This window comes from Monodelphis domestica, chromosome 5 (assembly GCF_027887165.1).
Source record: "Monodelphis domestica isolate mMonDom1 chromosome 5, mMonDom1.pri, whole genome shotgun sequence".
NCBI lineage: Eukaryota > Metazoa > Chordata > Mammalia > Didelphimorphia > Didelphidae > Monodelphis > Monodelphis domestica.
In genome coordinates, this window is record NC_077231.1 from 323,151,739 (window position 1) to 323,175,827 (window position 24,089).

Sequence of the window (24,089 nt, forward strand, 5' to 3'; positions counted from 1 at the left end):
TCAGGAGCACAGAACAAAATTAATGGCCCCATGACCAAAAGGCAGCCATCAAGCCAGGAGGTAAAGAGTGTGAACAAAGACAGACACCCCCATTACTTCCTGATGGTGGCCCTGCTGTGATTTACCATCACTCGAGAATAAGTTCCAGGGAAATCCCAGGTAGGGGGTTGAATACGTTGATAGCGTTGTGGCCGAGGAATGTCATTTGGAGCTGGGTTGGAAATATGGTTACAAAATGACGGAGAACTCAAAGGGCCTCATGCTGTCCCAGTTTCCAGCAGCCCACTCCATTCTGCTGCCCTCACTCTCATGGCTGCAGCAGCCCGACAGCTCATTCCATTTTTCTTTTTTTCATTTTGAAGACCAGCTGGACATTTTGTGAGGGAGGCTTCCCTGGTGAGAGGACTTTCATCACTGTCTTATGCTTGGATTAAAATGGGAAATCTCTCCTAACCATCTCTTCTGAAGCTGGAGGCAAAATTGATCAGATTGTTGGTGCAACAATGATGATAAGAAGACAATTAATACTTCCCTTAAAGACATTCCCTGTGAGCAGTAGAGTATCGTAGATTAAGAGTGGCATTTGGAATCAGGAGAATCTAGGTTCAAATTCTGCCATGGGCATTTTTAATCTCTTGGTCTTAGTTTTCTCATCTGTACAATGGAAAGAATATTGAACATCCCTTCCAATTCTATGAATTGGAACCTCTTGGTTCTTGCCCTGTGATCAGTGCTGGTGACTGGAACCGAGAGCTTCCCTTCCCCCATTCCCACCACTTGGGTTTCATTTGTCTTAGGAATGCCCGGCTGGATTAGATGTAAAAGCTGGATTCTGAAGGGTTGTTGGTAGATCACATTGCTTGGGCAACGCTGCCTCATTCCTAGTCTAAAAAAGGTTTTAGCTCTGAAGTGAACACTCCTGCTCTCCTTTATTCTCATGAGCATTTAGTAGATGACCACCATGTGCTCAATGACTGGAGATGCCTCCCTGTGTGATTCTGGGTAACTCGGGGAGGCTCTCAGACCCCAGGCCACTCTCTGAGTTTCCATGCCAGGCACTCAGGATCCCACTGAAATCATAAGCTCATCATCAATGTGTGTCCAGCTCTCTCAGCTTTGCCCAGAACTGGAAGCTCATTATCTCAGCAGAGCTCCTGCTCACTGTGCTGGGTAGGCCCAATGACTTCCCCTCAATGGTGGGCAGGACTTGGAATAAGATGTATGACTAAGAAAAAACAAGAAAGCACTCTGGGGTAGCCAGTAGGAAGGGAGCTGGCCTTAGAGTCAGAGATCCAGATTCAAGTTCTGCCTCTGACAAGTCCTACTTGTGTTTGTATCCTTAGTACTTAGCACAGAGGCTGACCTATACTAAATACTTATAAACTGCTTCCGCTTGGCTTGACTTAATTTGTGCTAGTGGAAAGACTTTATTTACCTGGATTCCAGACACCCAGGAAATTTTAAGTCCACTCAAAAAAGAAAGCCAAAGTAGCAGCTTTTAGGTCCAAGTGTTTCTTTAGGGGGGAGGGGAACAAATGGGATTTCATCCATATAGAGCATTCCTAGCATGGAAACCCCCTTCACCAATGCCAATCTGCAGCTTTTTTGGCAACAGAATGTTGCTGCCAAGAGCTACACCTAAGGGCTTTAGAAAGTGGTTTTGGCAGCTCTAGCTATGGTAGGTAAGAATGCTGGACCTAGAGTTTATAAGATCTGAGTTCAAATCCACACCAACTCTGTGACTCTGGGCAAATTAGCAATACTCAGCCTCAGTTTCTCTGTCTGTAAACTTAGAAAGAATAGTAATGCTTCCCTCACAGGGTTTTTGTGAAGATCAAATGAGATAATATAAGCTCAACGTTTTGTCATTTAGTGACCCCATTGGGGGTATTCTTGGCAAAGAAACTGGAGTGGCATGCTATTTCCTTCTCCTGCTCATTTTCCAGATGAGGAAATTGAGGCAAAGGGGGTTAAGTGACTTGACCAGGTTCACACAGCTAGTAAGTATCTGAGACCAGATTTGAACTCAAGAAGATGAGTGTTCCTGACTCCAGGCCTAGTGCTCTCTATCTACTGTGCCATCTCTAACTAACATGGTAGATGTGAGCTCCTGTGAAAATAAGGAGAGCCCTAGACTCACAACTCTTAGAGGAAAATGCTCCAAGTATTATTTCCCAGGGGAGGAATGTGACTGGCCCAGAGTCACATAGCTATAAAGTATTCAGGCAGTTCCCCCAATCCCTTTTATTGCCACACTCTTTAGCTAGTTCCAAACACAACTGATAATATTACATAAAGGCAACGAGCATCTTGGAAAGACTCAGAATGCCCGGGATCAAATCTTGCTGATTAGGCCAGTTAGCCACATGCTTGTGGGCGAGTAATTTCCTGTATGTGACCCTCAGTTCCTTCCCCTTCAGGACAGGGTGGGGAGTGGTTGGACTAGCTGATCGATTTCCAATGTCCCTTCCTCCACTCACGTCTTCCTTCACTCTCCTCCCAGGTATGCAGATGACTCTGGGCCCCCCAAGGTATGTCAGTGGAGTGCAGAGGTGGCATACTTCACTTAGTGGGAAAGGATTATTAGTTAATAGGGAAGGAGAGAGGGCACTCTCCCCACAGAAAGTGCCTGCTTGACCTATTGGGCTCTCCATTCCATTATACCAAAGTCCGCCATGCTGATCTGCTCCTTGGTCACCAGGAATCTCTAGCCATAACTAGCCATGTTTGAGGGTTCCAAGGAGTCTCCCTCCATTCTGGTCAGACAGAAGATTTTCTGCTTTGGGTCTTTATCCAGGGCTAGCATAGTGCCAACTGCCATAGCCTCACAAGAGCCCAGCTGTTACGTTTATAACGAATCCATTTCCACCTTGGAAATCGGCAAATGCTCCAATCCAGGCTTGCTTTATTGCTTCTTTGTTTGTCTGGACTTAAAGAACTGTTGGGGAAAGTGTTAATAATGCAGATTAAACTTCGAAGTGTGTTGAGCCTAATTTCCTTTTTTTCTAGCAAGCCAGTTGTTAAATATTTACCAACCCACCTCTGCGTATGACCTGGGCCCCACAAGGGATGCCAAGGTTCTCAGGAGCGGATAAGGCTTATTCTTGTTCCGACCAGCTCTCTGGGCGGCTGGAATGGCCCTTCCTCAAAAGGAAGTGCCCATACTTCTCAGAAGGAGGGGATGATTGGTTTGTGGTTCAAAGAGATTGCTAATAAAGTGATCATCTAAGGACTCTGGAGCTGGCTCTTTTGACATCGCCGTTGTGTGTCTCATCAAGTTGAACTCAATCAATGCCCCCTTTGTGTGAAAAAGCGTCTTTATTTATGCATGTGGCTAGCAGGGTTGTTTGGAGGGAAGCAAGAAAAATGTGCCAAATATCGATGGATAAACTACACATATCAAAGAAATTCTATACATCTGTGAATCTCTCCATACTTAATGTAAACACGTATGTGTGCATAACTTCTAATATTACGGGTCAGATCCTAGAGAAAAACCACCGAGCTGGGAAATGACTCGTAAGTCAGAGAAGCAGGGACGCCTATTCTCGCCAATATGACTTACTATTGTTTTAGAAGTGCTAGCAATCGCAATAAGGGAAGAAAACCTGGAAGGAATCAGAATGGGTAAAGATAGCATAAAACTCTCTTTTTGCAGCAATATGTGTGGAACACCCTATATGTTCAGCTAAAAAGTTAGTGGAAAAGATCCATCAGTTTAACAAGGTAGCAGGATATACAATAAACCCACATTAGTCATTAGCATTTCATATCACTAACAAAATCATGCAAAAAGAGATAGAGTGAAATGTCCTATTTAAAGTAACCACAAACAGAGTCAAACTTGGGAGCATCCCTGCCAAACCAATCCCAGGAACAACACAAATATAATTATAAAACTTTTTTACCCAAATAAAGTCAGATTTAATAATTGGAGAAATGTTAATTGTTCATGGGTGGGCATAGCCAATTGAATGAAAATGATTGTCCTACCTAAACTAATCTACTTATCAATGCCATCCCAATTAAATTACAAAAAAATATATTTTATCAGCTAGAAAAATAATAAAATGTAATTGGAATAACAAAAGATCTAGAAAATCAAATGAATTAATGAGAAAATGTAAAGGAGGTCTAACAGTGTCGGATATTAAGCTCTATTATAAACTGTAATTATTGAAACTATATGATACTGGCTAAGAAATAGAAAGGCAGATCAGTGGAATGAACAGACATACAACAAACACTAACAAATGTTTATAGTAACCTTGTATTTGAGAAAAGTAAAGTTCCAACTTTTGGGGATAAGAACTCTTTATCATACTGACAAAAATTGTTGGAACAATTGGAAAGTAGTTTTGCAGAAAATGGGTATAGATCAGTATGTTAACTTACTAAAATAAGATCAAAATGAATATATGTCCTAGACATAAAAGAAGATCTTATAAACAAATCAGAAGACCAGGGAACATATAACCTATCAGATATGTGAATAGAAGAGGAATTTATGGGTAAAAAAGAGATGGAGAACATTGTGAGTTATAAAATGGATATTAAATTTAAAAGTCTGTACAAATAAAACTAATGTAGCCAAGAAGGCTACTATGGAGAAGGCAGCAAATTAGGGGAGAGTTTTTATAGACAATTTCTTTGTTACAGTCTCACATCTAAAATACAGAGAGAACTTTGTCAAATCTATAAGAATAAGAGCCATCCTCCAATTGACAAAGGGGCAAAAAGATATGAACAGTTTTTAAATAAAGAAATCAAAGCCATATATAGACATTTTTAAAAGCTCCAAATCACTACTGATTAAAGAAACACAAACAAAACAATTCTCAAAAATCATTTCACAGTTATCAGTTTGACTAAAATGACAAAAGGCCAAAGTGACAAATATTGGAGGGGATATAGAAAAATGAGGACACTGATACATTATTGGTAGAACTGCAAACTGATTCAACCATTTTGGAGAGCATTCTGCAATGATGTCTGGAGAGTTATAAAATTGCATATCCCCTGAGCCCCTATATTTCCCAAATAAATCAGGGGTAAAGGAAATGAATCTATATGTTCCAAGATATTTATACTGTCCCTCTTTGGGATGACAGTGGACTGGAAATTGAGAGGATGTCCATGAATTGAGGAATGGCTGGACAAATTATGTTTTATGATTGTGATGGAATATTACTAAGCCATTAGAAACAATGAGCAGGTTAGTTGAAAAAAATTGGATAGATCTACAGGAAGTAATGAAGAATGAAATAAGTAGGACCAAGAGAGCATTCTATACAGCTACCAAATTAGGAGTTGAAGAATAACTTGTGAATATCCACTTCCAGAGAATGAACTGAAAAATAGAATCATGAAAGACACAATCTATATATACATATCATTTTGTTGAGTGATACATTCTATGGTATGGGGAGGGGAGAGAGGGCTAAGATACCTGGGAATTGGTTGTACTAAATTTAAAAAAAAATTAAAAACTCAGAATGGGGCATCTAGGTGGTTCAGTCAATTGAGAGTCAGACCTGGAGATGGGAGATCCTAGGTTCAAATGTGGTCTCAGACACTTCCTGACTGTTTGACCCTGGACAAGTCACTTAACACTCATTGCCTAACCCTTACCACTCTTCTGCCTTATAACCAATACATAGTATTGATTCCAAAATGGAAGGGAATGGTTTTTAAAAAACCAAAGCAAAAACTCCGAGGTCATCTCTGACTTCATTTTACAGATGAAGAAATGGAGTATGTGAAAGGGAGCAAGAGAAAGAGGTAGGATTGGAACTCAGACTTTCTAACTCCCAAACCAAAACTCTTATTATTGGACCATACATTTTTATTTATATTAAACATGTAAATCATCAATCAATAAGTATCTGTTAAAGCATTTAGTAAGCACTATAGAAACAGAGAGGTAAAAGGCAGTTTGTGCCCTCAAGGAGCTTACAATTAATTGGGGAAGAGAAGATGCAAACCAAGAAATCCAGGACAAACAGGCAATCATGAAGAGAAGGACGGCTCTAGAACTGAGGGGAGATAGGAAAGACTTCCTGTAAAAGATGGGAGCTTAGGTGGGACTTCAAGGAAGTCAGTTGACAGAGAAAAGTAGAGAGCACTACAGGCATGGAAATGACCAGAGATAATGCCCAGAGCTATGAGATGGAGGATCTTGATGGTGGAACTGGTGGGATAGGACAATGGCTGGATCAAAGGGTTCATGCCAGACAGTCAGGTATAAGGTATAAGATGACTGGAAAAGTAGTAGGGGGCCAGTTTATAGAGGGCTTTGAATGTCAATCAGAGCATTGCTGTAATTATTAAAGACAAAACAAATCTGGTACCTTAGAGAGGCCTCTGAATGGATGTGGGGGAAGCCTAAGAACCCTGGTTGCTCAGTCATCCTTGGCAGTGTCATCATCCCCAAGTGACACTCCAAACCTTCAAATTCTCTGGAAGTGGAGAAATGGAGAGATCCCTGCCTCACCGTCCTTAAGCTGAATAACATCAAGTCCCAGAGAATCACATTGCTTGGCTTAAAGAGGCAGTTTTCAGCTGTGGTCAGGGGAGGGCTTCCAACTGACCCCCCTGGGGAAAGGAGTCATGAGATACCTTCACCGATATGCACTACATAACTTCTTCCCCAAAGACAGGGAAGATGTCAGCTAGAATAGGCATTCTATGAGTGACAAAGGTCTTGGATCTCCTCTTTGGGAGGAGATTTGAAGCCTCCTGGCTTCCATCTTGTCTTTGGTTGGGCAGAGAAAGGCTTTCCTCTTTCTCTCATTCGTGTCAGCCTCTCTCTGGTAGCTGGCTGCCCAGAGTAGCTCCACTGGGGCTGGGACAGGAAGCAATGGCTAGTTTATGTGTCTGGTATCTTTGGGATTACTGGAAGGTATTAGCTTCAAGTTATTAAGAACCAGTTTGGTGGATCTTCTGCTTTTGCTGAGGCAAACGTTTCCCAGGATATTTACATGTTTGGCTAGTCATTGAAGCGTTCTCTCTTTCAAGCCCACCTGGGGTTCAGTGTCCCTCCACATTCTATTGACCCCCTGAATAATGGGGCCTCGTTTATAGATTGGCTCAAAGGCACTGCTGATGTAGTCACTGCATTCAGTTTGCTTTACCTCGAGAAGCACCATTGCTTGTCAATATCTTCTTAAATGGTTTAATTGTCTCCTGATTGTCACACGCGCATCCAGAGTCCCAGACAATTCTACTTCCCCTTCACAGCCTCAAATCAAGGGTTCAAGCTGCATTTATTTCATCATTGGCTGAAAAAGGCCAAGTGGGTTTTCCCTCTCTGCTCTGTATCGTTACAAAGAAAACTGGCAAGTGTTTGAGAGCTTTGAGGAATCAATCCAATTCAACCAATCTTTCCATACCTACTAAGTGTGTGGAGAACCCAGCCTCATACCTGTCCTCAAAAAGGGCTCCGTCTCCAAGACTCACACATAAGATCCCCCCAATAGGAAGACAAACAATGAAGACAAAGGAGCTCGGGAAGTCCTTGACAAGCATTTATTACACAATGCCCATGTGCCAATCACTAAAAACTGTGACAAATAATAATCATAGAAAAGCAACAGCTAGTATTCCCATAATGCTTTAGGTCTACTGAGGGCTTTATGTATCTCTTTCATTTGGTTTCTTAACAACATTGGAAAGCTGGTGTCTTTATTATCCTTATTTGACAGATGAGGAAACTGAGGCATTTTGGAGAGTAATGGAGAATTATACAGAGAGTTATAAAACTGTTTATACCTTCTGACTCAGTGATACCATGATTAGGCTTATTTATTTCTTAGGGTGATTAAGGAAAAAAGAAAAGGACTTGTATCTTCTAACTTGTTTCTAGCAGCTCTCTTTGTGGGGGCAAAGAACTGGAAATGGATTGGCTGCCCATCACTTGGGGAATGGCTGAACAAGTTGTGGCATCTGATGGTGATGGAATACTACTGAGCCATGAGAAATGCTGAACAGGTTAATATTGGGGAAACAAGGAAAGACCAACACAAAATGATGAAGAGTGAAACGAGCAGAACCAAGAGATGCTACGCAAAGCGACAACCTTGATATTTGAAGAACAACTTCCATAGAGAGAACTCTTAAAAAGAAATCAGCATGATGGAGTTTTATATATACGGATCTCCTCTTGTCAAACAATGCCTTCTCTAATGAGCAAAGGAGAGGAAAGGAGGGGGTTACCTGGAAATTTTAATGTAACCTACAAACAAATAGATTTTAAATTAAAAAAAGAAGGAAACTGAGGCAGATGGTTGTTAAGTGTCTTGCCCAGGATCTCACAGCTAGTAAATGTCTGAGACATGATTTGAATTCAGATCTTACTGACCTTACTGTGGCATCAGCTTAGCTACACCAACCTAGCTAAGAGCTAAGACAAGTACTGCAAGAAACAGAGTGAGGGTGACATCATTTTTCATGGGAAAGGGCAGGGAAGAGATCAGTGAACATCCTACATTAATTTTAAATTCAATCTTACTACTTTCCTCTTCATAGCCAAAACAGAGCACAAAATAACTTTGACGTCTGTTTCTAGCCAGGACACGCCAGGAGTAGATGGGACCAGACCAGGGAAGGTCCATTGTGAGCTCAGAACAAGTCAGGAGAGATCTTCAGGGATGGCTGAGGTGGTCCCAGGCCCCAGGCTAGAAGCAGTCTATCCCAGAAGGAGGATAACTCTCCTTTTCTGCAAAGACCCCAAGGAAGGCAGTCATGGGTTTTCCTCTAGATGCTCACTGGCCTCCTAAGGGTGGCTGGGGGCCTGCAACCCAAAAGCACTGTTCTTGCTTCTCAGACACATTTAAGGCTTTAAAGACATCCCCTTGGGGTGACTTCTAGTTCTGCACTGGTGTGATCCAAGAGAAGGGAAATACATTTTTGAGAGACAACTATTGGTCCATGGAATCAAAGAGATGGGCATTAGAGGCCATCAAATCCATCCCCTTCATTTTACAGTGGAGGGAACTGAGGCTCCCATTTAGGAAACAGAGCCTTGGCTAGAGTTACATAGTGAGTAAAAGCAGGGAAGTAAGAGAGATTTGAACCCAGGCCCCCCTGCCTGGACCCAGGGCCATTGTTCTTTCTGCTCCCCAAGGCTTCCTGCCTCCTTATGATTTACCCGCTGCCATGGCACTCTTTGGCTTCAGAGTCCATCCCCGTGTTCTTAGACAGCATCATCCAACCTCGGCTCTCTCTGGCAACACTGCCCGTGTGTCTTCTTAGCTCGAACCCACTCTCTGGCCACTGCCAGGAGGAAAGAGAGAATCTCTGTCATTTTCCCTGACATTCCAGGCTGTTCCCTCCAAAGTAGAGTTGATTTGAGCTTGAAATGGTTTCCTGACTTCCTCTTATTGCCCTAAAATGGGGAGGGGAACCCGCTGCTCCCCCACAGCCAGGCCCGAAGCTCCAACACAGGGAAGGGCTCTCAGGCATGCTCTGGAAGCACATCACCCCCCCCCCCCCCCCCCGGAGCCCAGGAGCCAGAGCTCTGCCTGGCTCCATGCACAGTGATTGCTCAATAAATGTGACTTAATGTTAAAATAAAACATCTTCAGCCCAAATGCATGGATAATATAAATCTGCCTCTTTGGAAAACGAGCAATAAAAACATCCCCAAATCATTGTTAAAGAAAACGTGGCTCCTGCTCTGCCTTGACATATTGCCTCAATGCCTCTCCCCGCTAAATAAACGTGGGGTTTCTCTTCCTCTGGCAGAGCCCAGGAGCGCATGGATGAGAAGGAAAATACGAAAAGGTTCTGGTTCCAGACACTGACAGCTGCCCTGCCCCCCCCCCCCAGGCTGGCCGCTGCTCCTTCCAGATTCTTGTCCACACCTGGTGATTCCTTATAGAGCCCGGGAAGGTCTAGCTGGTCAGATGAGGGACGGAGCATCTACTGAGGTGGCAGGGAGGGTCTAGAGCCCAAGAAGACGCCAGATGTGTGGGAGAGCCCTGGCATGTGCTGAGATAATCATGGTGGGGGGCCACAGGATCTCCTGGGGGGTGGGGAGATCAGCCCATCACAGCAGACGAGACAGCATCACTCTCCCAAACATTGACTCACATCCATTTTCAAATCCCTCAGAGAAGAGGCGAGACATCTGGGTAGTCCAATGGAGACTGATTATCCATCCGAGAGTCCTTTGTTCAAATCCAGCTCGAGGTAGCTGCCAGCTCTATGACCTTGGAGAAGTCATGACATCTCCCTGCCTCGATTTCCTCATCTGTCAAATGGAGGACATAGAGCCCTCCCTCTCCCAGGATTGTTGTGAGGACAAAAGGAGGTCGTGTTAGAAGAAAGAGCACTAAGTACTCTGTTTCCCAGGTAGTTGGTTGCCTGAAAGATGCTGGCTAGGCACCAGCGAGGTGGGCTTTCTGACCAGAGCGGAGGGCAACAGCACGAGCGGGATCTCTGAGCAGAGTCGGGGGATGGAGCTGGGCTGAGTCAGACCGAGGAGGGGGACAAGAGCCCTTCCGAGAGGAGAGCCATGAGCGATCTCTCGCTGAATGGGACCCGCCATGCCACTGGGCTGCCCCAAATGCAGTTTCTCGGGAAGATCCTCGTCGCTGGACACACTTTGTTCTGAGAAGAAGGCGAGAGCCAGCTGGAACCCCGCCTCACCGACAGGCACCACGTGTGCCCAGGATTGCAGGTTATCGTAGGGACACGAGACCCCGCTCAGTCCAGCAAGGGGGCCCCGAACGGGACGATGGGGAGAGGAAGGCAAAGGAAAGAGACCCGCCAATGGGGGAACCTGCGAGTGGCCCCAAGGCAGAGGAAAGGGTCGCTCTGGGCCCCACACCCAGTCGTCTTTGGCTTTACTCCAAGGCCATTCTTGGCGGGTTATTCCAGTGCCTTCCCTCAGCCCATGCTAGCCACTGCACCGTGCGCATCGCTCCCGTAGAGACCATCCTTCATGGACTATCTCCCCATCAGAGTGCGAGCTCGTGGAGGACTTGCAGCTTTCTTTGAAGCCCCAGCACTGACTTGGTGCAGTGTGGAGGCCTGGTAGGTCGTTTGCAAATGTTTATTGACTGACTTAGGAATATTTAGTCTATATCTTTTTACTGAATAGGAGGAAAATTGTGGTCTTTATAGGGTGTGTGTTTAAAAAAGCTATTTGTGACCTGTATTGTTGTCCTAGACAGAAGGTCAACTTTGGGAGTTTGGATTTTCTGAGTTTAGTGCAAAGGCATTCAGGGAAACTCCTTTGTCTGCCGCTCTCCTCTCCCATCTTCATTCATTCCAAACAGTGAGCTTGACTTAATTGAACCCATATCTATATAAAAGCCATCTGCAGCCCCATTTGCTATTGATTTCCCAGGGGCTGACCTCTCCGAGCTTTCTGAGGGGTGGGTCAGCCTTACAGCCCGGATGAGAATTGCACCCAAGACTGACATTCCATCTTCTAAAGTCACGTGGTCAAAGAAAGAGGACCAGGGTGGCCTCCTCACATCGGCCTTTGTGTCTTAAGGGGATAACATCATCTATGGGACCTGATAAGGAAAAGGGGAAAAAAGAAACCGTGTGTATTTTCCATTGACAAATGGCCAGAAACCGACAGCCCCTCCACATCCTTCTGATAAAGGAGACAGCAATACCACGGTCACTCTGCCTGCAGGCAACCCACTGAGCATCCTGAGCCCATGGGATGTTTAAAGCCACCGACTTCAGGCCAGCCAAGTTAGGGATAAGGATAAATGGAAATGATTTTCTTTTTAGGTGATTAACAAGGTATTTATGGACTGGACAGGAAGGGGATTGACCTGATGGGAGAGTTTACATTTAAAAAAAATTTTATTTAGTCAATTCAGAACATTATTTCTTGGTTACAAGAATCATATCCTATCCTTCACTCCCCTCCACCCACCCTTCCTGTAGCCCACACACAATTACACTGGGTATTACATGTGTCCTTAATCAAAATCTATTTCCATGCTGTTGGTATTTGCACTAGGATGTTCATTTAGAGTCTTCATCCCCAACCATATCCCATCGACCCATGTGATCAAGCAGTTGTTTTTCTTCCCTGTTTTTACTCCCACAGTTTTTCCTCTGAATGTGGATGGTGCTCTTTCTTGTAGATTCCTCCAAGTTGTTCAGGATCATTGCATTGCCACTAATGGAGAAGTGCATTACATTTGATTGTACCACAGTGTACAACATTCTCCTGGTTCTGCTCCAGTTCACATGGAATCCCTCCAGTTCATTATTCCTTTCAACACAATAGTATTCCATCACCAACAGATACCACAATTTGTTCAGCCATTCCCCAATTGAATGACATCCCCTCATTTTCCAATGAATATTCTTGTACAAGTCTTTTTCCTTATTATCTCTTTGGGGTACAAACCCAGCAGTGCTATGGCTAGATCAAAGGGCAGGCAGTCTTTTAGCGCCCTTTGGGCATAGTTCCAAATTGCCCTCCAGAATGGTTGGATCAATTCACAGCTCCACCAGCAATGAATTGATGTACCAACTTTGCCACATACCCTCCGGCATTCATTACTTTCCTTTGCTGTCATGTCGACCAATCTGCTAGGTGTGAGATGATACCTCAGAGTTGTTTTGCTTTGCATCTCTCTGATTATAAGAGATTTAAAACACTTTTTCATGTGCTTTTGATTTCTTTGACTGAAAATTGCCTATTTATGTCCCTTGCCCATTTATCAATTGGAGAATGGCTTGATTTTTTTGTACAATTGATTTAGCACTTCATAAATTTGAGTAATTAGATCTTTGTCAGAGGTTTTTGTTATGAAGATTGTTTCCCAATTTGTTACTTCGCTTTTTATTTTGGTTGCATTGGTTTTGTTTGTACAAATTTTTTTAATTTGATGTAATCAAAATTATATTTTTTACATTTTGTGACTCTTTCTAAGCCTTGTTTGGTTTTAAAATCTTTCCTTTCCCAAAGATCTGACATGTATATTATTCTGTGTTCACCTAATTTACTTTTAGTTTCCTTCTTTATGTTCAAGTCATTCAGCCATTCTGAGTTTATCTTGGTGTAGGCTGTGAGACGTTGATCCAAACCTAATCTCTCCCATACTGTCTTCCAATTTTCCCAGCAGTTTTTGTCAAATAGTGGATTTTGGTCCCAAAAGCTGGGATCGTTGGGCTTATCATAAACTATCTTGCTGAGGTCACTTACCCAAGTCTATTCCACTGATCCTTCTTTCTGTCTCTTAGCCAGTACCATATTGTTTTGATGACCACTGATTTATAGTATAGTTTGAGATCTGGTACTGCAAGGTCTCCTTCCTTCACATTTTTTTTCATGATTTCCCTGGATAGCCTTGATCTTTTGTTCTTCCGAATGAACTTTGTTACGGTTTTTTCTAATTCAGTAAAAAAGTTTTTTGGTAGTTTGATGGGTATGGAACTAAATAGATAGATAAGTTTGGGTAGGATGGTCATTTTTATTATGTTATCTCATCCTACCCATAATGTTTTTTTCCAATTGTTTAGATATAGTTTTAATTGTGTGGAAAGTGTTTTGTAGTTGTGTTCATGTAGTTCCTGTATTTGTCACGGCAGATAGATTCCTAAATATTTTATATTGTCTAGGGTGATTTTAAATAGAATTTCTCTTTGTAATTCTTGCTGCTGAGATGTGTTGGAGATATATAGAAAAGATGATGACTTATGTGGGTTAATTTTGTATCCTGTAACTTTGCTAAAGTTGTTGATTATTTTGACTAGCTTTTTAGTTGATTCTCTGGGACTCTTTAAGTAGACCATTATATCATCTGAGAAGAGTGATAGCTTGGTCTCCTCACTGCCAATTTTAATACCTTCAATTTCTTTTTCTTCTCTAATTGCTACTGCTAGTGTTTCTAGTACAATGTTGAATTATAGCGGTGATAACGGGCATCCTTGTTTCACTCATGATCTTATTGGGAATACATCTAGTTTATCCCCATTGCAGATGATGTTTGCTGATGGTTTTAGATGAATACTGTTTATTACTTTTAGAAAAGGACCTTCTATTCCTATATTTTCTAGTGTTTTTAATAGGAATGAGTGTTGTATTTTGTCAAAGGATTTTTCTGCATCTATTGAGATAATCATGTGATTTTTGTTGGTTTGCTTGTTAATATGGTCAATTATGTGGATGGTTTTCCTAATATTGAACCATCATTGCATTCCTGGTATAAATACCACCTGATCATAATGAATAACCCTCATGAAGACTTGCTGGAGTCTTGTTGCTAGTATCCTAATTAACCTTTTTACATCTATATTCATTAAGGAGATTAGTCTATAGCTTTCTTTCTCCGTTTTTGACCTGCCTGGCTTTGGAATCAGTACCATATTTGTGTCATAAAAGGAATTTGGTAGAACTCCCTCTTTGCTTATTATGTCAAATAGTTTGTATAATAATGGGATTATTTGTTCTGTGAATGTTTGATAGAATTCACTTGTGAATCCATCTGGCCCTGGGGATTTTTTCTTAGGGATTTATTTGATGGCCTGTTCTATTTCTTTTTAGGCAATTTATATTTTTGTAAGTATTCATCCATATCACCTAGATTGCCATATTTGTTGCCATATAATTGGGCAAAATAGTTTTTAATGATTGCCTTAATTTCCTCTTCATTGGAGGTGAGGTCTCCCTTTTCATCTATGATATTATTAATTTGGTTTTCTTCTTTCCTTTTTTATTAGATTGACCAGTACTTTGTGTATTTTGTTTTTTTTTTCCAAAATACCAGTTTCTAGGCTTATTTATTAGTTCAATAGTTCTTTCACTCTTGATTTTATTATTAATTTCTCCCTTAAATTTTAGGATCTCTAATTTAGTTTTCATTTAGGGATTTTTGAATTGTTTTCTTTCAAGTTTTTTTATTTGCATGTCCAGTTCATTGACCTCTGCCCTTCTTAATTTGTTAATATATGAACTCAAGGAAATAAATTTCCACCTGAGTACTGCTTTGGCTGCATCCCATAGATTTTGAAAGGATGTCTCATCATTGTCATTTTCTTCAATGAAATTATTAATTGTTTCTATGATTTTTTCTCTAACCAATTTTGGAGAATCATATTATTTAATTTCCAATTAATTTTTTATTTTCTTCTTCCTGTACTCTTACTGATTATTGTTTTTATTGCACTATGATCTGAAAATGTTGCATTTATTATTTCTGTTTTCCTGCATGTTTCCCCTGTTTTTATGCCCTAGTACAGGGTCAATCTTTGTTAATGTACCATGTTCTGCTGAAAAGAAGGTATATTACTTTCTGTCCATATTTATTTTCTCCATATATCTATTAGATCTAATTTTATAAGATTTCATTCACATCTCTTACCTCTTTCTTATTTATTTTTTATTTGATTCATCTAAATTTGATAGTGGTAAGTTTAGGTATCCCCCAGTATGGTTTTACTATCTATTTCCTCCTTCAACTCCACTAGTTTCTCCTTTAGAAATTTGGATGCTATGCTATTTGGTGCATACATCTTGATTACTGAGATTTCCTCATTGTCTATACTGCCTTTTATAAGGTTGTATTTACCTTCCCTATCCCTTTTAATTAGATCTAATTTTACTTTGGCTTTGTCAGATATCATGATTGCAACTCCTGCCTTCTTTCTATCAGCTGAGGCCCAATAGATTTTGCTCCAGCATTTTACCTTTACCTGTGTGTGTCTACCTGTCTCATGTGTACTTCTTGTAGGCAACATGTGAAAGGATTTTGGTTTCTAATTCACTTTGCTATTTGTTTTCATTTTATGGGTGAGTTATTCCATTCACGTTTAAAGTTATGATTGCCAGCATTTTGATATCTTTTCCTAGTTCTGTCCTTTCTTCTTTTACTATATCCTTTTAAACCAGTGGTTTGCTTTTAATCAGTCTCCCTAGTCCCCACCCTTAATAAGCTTCCCTTTCTGTCCCCTCCCTTTTTTCCCATCTTGTTTTTTTAGGGTCTGTTAAGTTCCCTCCCACCTCTCTTTCCCTCCCTTTTTGTACTCCCTGTCCCTTACCTCCTTTAGTTTTCCCTTCTCACTTTCCCTGTATGGTAAGATAGAATTCAGTACCCCAATGGATCTAGATGCTCTTTCCTCTCAGAATTGATTTTACTGAGTGTAAGGTTTAAGTATTACCTATTAGCACTCTCTTCCTCTGCTTCTTATAAGAGTGTTCTTATCCTCCCCTTCCCATGTGTATCTTTGTGTGATAAAGATTATCCTATTTGTTTCCTTTCTTCAAATATCTCTTGGTGCCATGTTCAACTACCCCCTCCCTTTTTCTTTTTTGCATATCATCTTAGAGCACTTATTACCCCAATCTCTTCCTGTGAATGATTCTTCTAATTACTATAATAGTGCATATAATTTTTGAGAGTTACAAATAACACTTTCCCCATATATTAATATAATCATTTGATCTTATTGAAGCTCTTAAAGAAGAAAATTTGAATAAAAAACATTTCCCCCCTTTCCCTCCCTTTCTTATTTATCTTTTTATGTTTCTCTTGAGATTTGTGTTTGGATATCATACATTCCACTTCGTTCTGATCTTTTCCTTACAAATATTTGGAAATCTTCTATTTTGTTGAATGTGCATACTTTCTCCTGGAAGTATATAGTCAGTTTTGATGGATAGGTGATCCTTGGTTGAAGACTCATTTCTCTTGCCTTTCTGAATATCATATTCCAAGCCTTGTGGTCCTTTAGGGTGGAAACTGCCAGATCGTGTGTGATCCTGATTGGTGATCCTTGATATCTGAATTGTCTCATTTTGGCTTCTTGTAAAGTTTTCTCCTTAGCTTGGAAGCTCTTGAATTTGGCAATTACATTCCTGGGAGTTGTCTTTTGAGGATTTAGTGTAGAGGATATTCTATGAACTCCTTCAATGTCTATTTTTCCCCCTTGTTCAAGAACATCAGGGCAGTTTTCTTGGATGATTTCTTGTAGTATGATGTCAAGATTTCTGTTTATTTCTGGGTTTTCAGGTAGACCAATGATTCTCAAATTGTCTCTTCTTGATCTGTTTTCCTGATCCATCATCTTTTCAATGAAATATTTTATGTTTTCCTCTATTTTGTCAGTCTTTTGACTTTGCTTTATTAATTCTTGCTATTTTGTAAGAACATTGGCTTTCAACTGCCCAATTCTGGTCTTTAAAGACTGGTTTTCTGCTATAATCTTTGGATTTTCCTTTTTGGCTTGGTCTATTCTGCTTTTCATGACTTCCAGCTGTTTAATTGTGTTCTCTAATTTATCATTTCATTTGATTTCTGGGATTCTTTCTCCAATTGGGAGTTCCTGTCTTATAGACTGTTATTTTTTAACTATTTCCAACTTTTCTTGCCAAAACTCCTCCATCTTTCTCAAAATCTCAGATTTAAATTCTTCAAGAGTTTGTGGCCAGTTTCTGGATTTTTTTTGAAGGCTTGGATGCATTTAATTGCTCATTGTCCTCTGATGTTTCCTCTGTAGTCTGGATTTTTTCACCATAAAATTTATTCAGCGTCAAAGCCTTCTTCTTGATTTTCTTGGTGGTTGGAAGTTGTATTTTCTGGGCATTGTTTGCCATTGCTAAGCTGGTTTTTCCTTCTCTTTCCAGTCAGGCATCTGAGTGAGGAGGGAATGTTCTCTGTGTATGGAGCAAAGAAGAGTGGGTTTTGACTGAGGCCACCTCTCCAGTCTCCTCAGCTTCTACCATTTGCAGTCCTTCTCTGCACTATCTCCACACCCAAAGTCTGCATTCCTCTACCTCTTGAGGTCTCAAGCCTAGCAGCTCTCAGGGGTAGGTCTTTGGTGGCCTTAGTCAGCTGCCAGGGACCTAGAGGTGCCCCTCACTTGCTCATTAATTCTATTGCTCACTGGCTCTGAGTCTAGTGCACTGGCTCTATGGGTAGGGTGGGGGAGGGTAGATAAGCTTGAATTTTGGTGCAAACTATTTCACCCCCTTATAGTGTGGAAATGCCCAAATCCCACGTACCTTCAATGCTGTGCCCTACTGTGGAGTCCCTTCATTTGTATGATTTGGGTTTTTTGGCCTTTTGAGGTAGTCTATACTGGATGGCGATGAGAACAGGTAGATTCCTGCAGCTAAATTGCAGCCATGTTTACCTGGAAGTCACTAGTATAATTTTATAATACATTTCCTACAGAATCTCCTTTAATTTCTCTTTAAAATTTTAGAGGCTATAGCACTTACTACATATATATTTAGTATTGAATATTTATTTAGTATTCATCAAGATATTTATCTTTTTTAATTAGATCTATTGCTGTTAGCTTTATATGAGATCATTATAGCTACTCCTGCTTATTTTACTTTAGCTGAAGCATGATAAATTCTGCTTCAGTACCTTACATTTACTTTGTATATATCTCCCTGCCTCAAATGTATTTCTAGTAAACAACATATTGGAGGGTTTTTGGTTTTTAATACATTCTGCTTCCATTTTATGGGGGAATTCATCACATTCACAATTCTGATTACCTAGTGTGCATTCCCTCCATCTTGTTTTCCCCTTTTTATCCTGCTCCTTCTCTTTTCTTTCAATCTGTCCTTCCACTTAAGTGTTTTGCTTTTAATCACTTCCCAACTTCCCTCTCCCTTTTCTTATCCACTTCTTGTCTTATTTCCCTCCTACTTATTTACAGGGTAAGGCAGGATTATATACCCAAATGAGTATGGTTATTCCCTCTCTAAACAATTCCAGTTAGAGTAAGGTTTAAGGATTGGCCATCACTACCCTCATCCTCCTCTCCAATGTAATAGTTTTTATCCTATCTTTTTAGATGAGATAATTTATCCCTCTCTACCTGTCCTTCCCTTTTCTCTCAGTACAATCCTCTTTTTCACCCCTTAATCTTTTTTGTATAGCATGTCATCTTAATCAGCTTTTCTCACACCCTTTCTCTATGTATATTCATTCTAAACTTAATAATAATTTTAATATAGGTATATTTCCATGTAGGAATATAAACAGTTCAACCTTATAAAATCCCTTGCATTTTCTCTTTCTTTTTTACCTTTTTATGATCCTTTTGAATCCTATACTTGGATATCAGATTTTCTGTTTATGTGCAATCTTTTCATCAGGAATACTAGAAAATCTTTTATGTTATCAAATGACTATATTCCCTTAAAATAATATACTCACTTTTGCTGGGCAGATCATTCTTGGTTGTAAACTTAGTTCCTTTCTCTTCTAGAATATCATATTCTGAGCCTTCTGATCCTACTAAGTCCTGTTTAATCATGACTGCAATTCCATTATATTTGAATTGTTTCCTTCTGGCTTGTAGAATTTTCTACTTGGCTTCGGAGCTTTTAAGTTTGACTATGATATTCTTCGGAGTTGTCACTTGGGGATTTATTTCAGTTGATCAGCATATTCATTTGATGTCTATTTTACTATCTTGTTCAAGAATATCAGGGCACAAGGATCTGGAACAATCCTGAAAGACATGGCAGGAAATGCTATCCACCTCCAGAGAAAGAACTATTGAAGTCATCTTTCACATCAGTATATTTATGGTTTTATTTAGGGTTTTGGTTATGTATGAATTTCTTCTTTCAACAATGTCCAATATGGAAGTGTGTTTTGAATGACAACAAAAAGAAAAGAAAAGAACATCAGGGCAGTTTACTTTGATAATTTCTTGTTAAATTATATCTAAGATTTTATAAATTATGTCTGTTAGTAGTCAAATAATTCTTAAATTGTCTCTCCTGCATCTATTTTCCAAGTCAGTTGTTTTCCCAATGAGATATTTCATATTTCATTCAATTTTTTTTTCTCTTTTGATTTTGCTTGATCATTTCATGATGTATCATAAAGTCATTAGCTTCGACTTTCCCAATTCTAATTGTTAAGGCATTGTTTTGTTTTCTTCCATGAATTTTGAATTTCCTTTTACATTTGGTGAATTGTGCTTTTTAAGAAACTCTTTTCTTCATTGGATTTTTGTACCTTTTCCCATTAAACCAGTTCTGCTTTTTAAGGTGTTTTCTTCTTGCATTACTTTTCTCTCCCTTATTTCTTTGATTTGAGTTTTGAATTCCTTTTTGAGCTCTTCCAAAACCTGAAACCAATTCTCATTTTTCTTTGAAATTTTGTGTGTATCTGCTTTGATCTGCCCCCTTCTAAGCATGTACTATGTTTTTCTTTGCCTCCATAATAATACCCTATGGTTAGATGCTTGTTGGGTTACTTTTTGAGGTCTGTTCATTATCCTCACATTTTTCTTTTACTTTTTTTTCTTGCTGCTATCCTCACTTCTAGTTCTGGATTTCTGAAAGTTTTAATTCTTCCAAGGTGGTCTATAGGCTGGGAGCTTTGGAAGCCACCTCCCATTGCTGATTCAGTCTCTCCCAGGGACTGCTGATGGATTGCAGGACTTAGAGCACTATGAGCTACCCTGTGTCAGGGCTCAGACCTCACATTAGGCCTGGGAAGTGACTCTGGTCCTCATTCTGGGTTTACACTGGCCTGGCACATCAATGACTGCCTTACACCGGAGCTTGGGATCTCACTCCGGTTTTGGGCAGGGGCTCCAGGACTCACTGGGGGTTTATACAAGTCATGCACACTTCAAACAGTGCTACAACTTGGGGTTTCATTGAAGGCATGTGGTAAGGTTTAGAACTTCAAGGGGGAGGTGTGAGGCACTCTGCTGTTGGACTAGGCATGGTCTTATACTGTTGAAGTTGACTTGGGTGCAGGTACAGAATCTTGAGTAGCAAAGGTAGGGTGGGGGAGGGCTTCTTTCAGAAGTCCTTGGTGTGGCCTTGTTGTGGATGCTGTGTTACATTGCTGTAGGCTGTGCTCCCCTTTCACCCTAGTGAATTGGACCATCTCTGCGTATTTTCCATTGTTTTCTGTAGGATAATTGTTTTATTCCATCCCCTTGTTCATTCTGTCCCTCCAGTATTAGTTTTGAAGTGTTATTTTAAGTTTGGTTGGAGAAGATTCTCAGAGCCTCTTGAGTGTTCTGCACCTCTACTCTGCCATCTTGACTCATCCTCAGGAGAGATATTCTTAATAAATATACCTCTTTGAAACTTCCTTCAATTACTCCATGATCTGCCTTTTATGGCCAAGCAGAACATGTTAAATTCTTTGAAATTACAGGGATTTGTGTGATATATGTGGGAGGAAATGGATATTCTGACTGGCTAATATATAACACATTATGCATAGAAGAAAGTGTATAAATCTGCATCCCTGTATGTAATATATAATATGCATCCTGATTAGTTAATGTGTATCCTTTTTAAATTAATGTATATAAATGAAGATTTTGAGAAGTGAAAAAAATGCATCTGCAAGGAGAAAAGGAGCTCAGAACTTTGTGAAAAGCCAATCAATTGGGGGGCAGCGGGGTAGCTCAGTGGATTGAGAGCTAGGCCTAGAGATGGGAGGTCCTAGGTTCAAATTTGGCCTCAGCTACTTCCCAGCTGTGGACCCTGGGCAAGTCACTTGACCCCCATTGCCTAGCCCTTACCACTCTTCTGCCGTGGAGCCAATACACAGTATTGACTCCAAGACGGAAGGTAAGGGTTTAAAAAAAAGAAAGAAAAGCCAATCAATTGAGATGAGGGGAAAGTTCCATGGAAACTTGGGGGAAAAGCAGTTAAGCAGCTTGAGCTGGCTGAAAGGATTCCTTCTCTGGCTATTGGATCAAAGGTGTAAGAGAGACTCTCTCTCTAGCTATTGCCTTATACATAAGACTGTGTGCTAAAAAGACTTTTGGGGTTTAAGCCCAGAAGAAATTTGTCAGAATTGCTGTCACATTTGCCCTTCAGGAAAGATAACTTTGTTTCCTGAATTTGAATATATCTTGAATTCTTCAATCAAAAGGATAACTTAGAAAATTTAGGGAGACCTATTTTCCTCTCACCCCTCCCCTCTCCTTACTTCCTCTACCCCAAAAGAGTAAAAGACCTCTTAGTTAAAGGATTTGATTGTGGGATTTGGGCTCAAGATCCAGTTTTTTCCCTTGCTTGCTTCCTGGTGTTATTGCTTTAACATTTCCCCATTACCATAATCCCCCTAGTATCAATATCTACTACATGTATGTCCTTGATAATTGGCAGCCAGAAAATGAGGATACTCTTCTTTTGATTTCAAATACAAAATCAGAGAATTTCAGTGATGTCTGAGGAAAATATGTGTCTTCACTTAGAATCTTGATGGGTTCCCTGCCACTAACTCTGCAAAGGCTATGATAACTAATATGAAAAGAGATTTCGACCTTGTGGATTGGTCCAAATTAACTCCCTACCAGAAAATAGAAATAGTAAACACTTTCATCTTGCCTGGCATCTCATTCCCTCTTTAGAATGATCTAGTCCCCAAGAGTACACTCAGTCTCTTGTACAAATTATTAAAATGATACCAAATGATGGCAGGTGGGCGGGTGTCAGATTTCTCTGCCATTAGCTGTAGTAGAAGTCATTGGACTGGTGGATCATCAGATGAGGCTTCTGGCAACAACCAGCCTAGGTTCTCCAGCCCACCATTTTTTCAGTGATATGATGAGGAACAGAGTCAAGACTAACCTTCAGCCAGAAGACTTACTACTTACTGAAATGGCTCTGTGGAAGGAGAATTGAGGAATGAGGATGTAGCAGCATCCAACAGCTGGTCCTTATTGGGAATAGCCTTTCCACAATTGTTGGTAAAAAAAAAAGTCCAGATTAAACAGCAACATATAACAGGAGACCAGTCTATATGGCTGAATAATAATCCCTTGCTTCTAGACAGAATGGGGAGGAATTTAAAATAAGTTCTAAAGCATTATTTCAAATAGCAACCTATCTGCAAACCTGACTGGGGAAATGTGTATGCTATTCTCTCAGTGATTTTGGCAGAGAGCCAAACTGGACTGCACCCCATTGAATGGGGCAAGAAAATTTGGTTCTGGAAAGAAGCACTGCCCTAGATGTAGGGCATCAAATGAAACACTCCCACATGTCTCCTGCCATTGTGAGGACCTCAGCAGGCTGGGGTTCTTCCCAATGCTATTTTAAATAGGCTGGTTAAAGTCATCAAAGGGCTGGAAAGAACTAAGGGACAAATCAGCTCGGCATTTCCAGAAGTGAGAGAGACTTTAAGCCTGGACCTAGTCATCTGGAACCCTAACAACCAATGTGACACTGTAATCGATGTTACTGTAAGCTTTGAGATAGATGCTCTGCCTTTCAATAAGCCAGACCTGCGAAGATCAAGAGCAATCAGACAGTCTGTCAGCGTCTGACTCAGAAAGGCTATAGGCTATGTTGTGACACTGGCCACATGCTTGTTTGCCTATAAATCACTCTCACTTCCAGCTACACTTGCCAATGGATCACATGAACACAATGGACTGAGCTTGCTAGCCAGACAAACGCCCAGTTGGAGAGCCCTTAAGAGAGGATGTCTTCCCTGTGAAGAACAGAATAAGCGCCAGCCTGGGGATGGAGATCTCATTCTTTCTGCCCCTCGGTTTTCCCCTCTAGAGCTAGATGATCTCAGAGGAGATTGGAAACATTCTGGAAGATCGGGAATTAGTGTGACTGTGTAATCTGTAATCAGAGTCTGGCACTGAAACCTTCCCAGAATCCCTATTTCTGTGCCCAGAGAGAGCACTGTAGCCATCTCTGAGCCTCCTCCTGGCTTCTGTACCTGTCTGGCCCCTGATAACTTCCGAGATCATCAAGGTGAGACACTTAGGAAGTCTTGATCTGTTGTGAGCCCAAGCTTCAGCGGCTGTCCCAAAGTCCAGCTGGTAGCTTACCCGACCTGTGTGCCAAAGGGAAATGGGAGCCCTTTGATCAGGGACATCCACTGTCAAGTTGCTCACATCCTTGTTAACAACCCAGCAGAGGAATATGCCTCGGCTCCTTTTCTTTGCTCCCTCCCTTTCTGGGCTCATTCAGTATTCATTACAGTCGTCCCTGGGGCCTCCCCACTGTTGGTGAGGAGAACGGAGGATGGAGGATGGAGTGGGAAAAACAGAGCCGAGAGAAAAAGGATGGCAAGAGACAGATCGCCAAAGCCTTCCTTCCATCTCATCTATATGAGAGCCGAGTCTAGTGTGAGCTCTCTGAG

General features: G+C 40.9%; 1 protein-coding gene across 1 annotated transcript in view; it reads left to right on the top strand.

Annotated features, from left to right (window-relative positions):
* THSD7A (thrombospondin type 1 domain containing 7A) overlaps positions 1 to 24,089 on the top strand; it is a 360,671-nt gene that overhangs the window by 93,929 nt on the left and 242,653 nt on the right. The gene's annotated exons all lie outside the window — the stretch shown is intronic.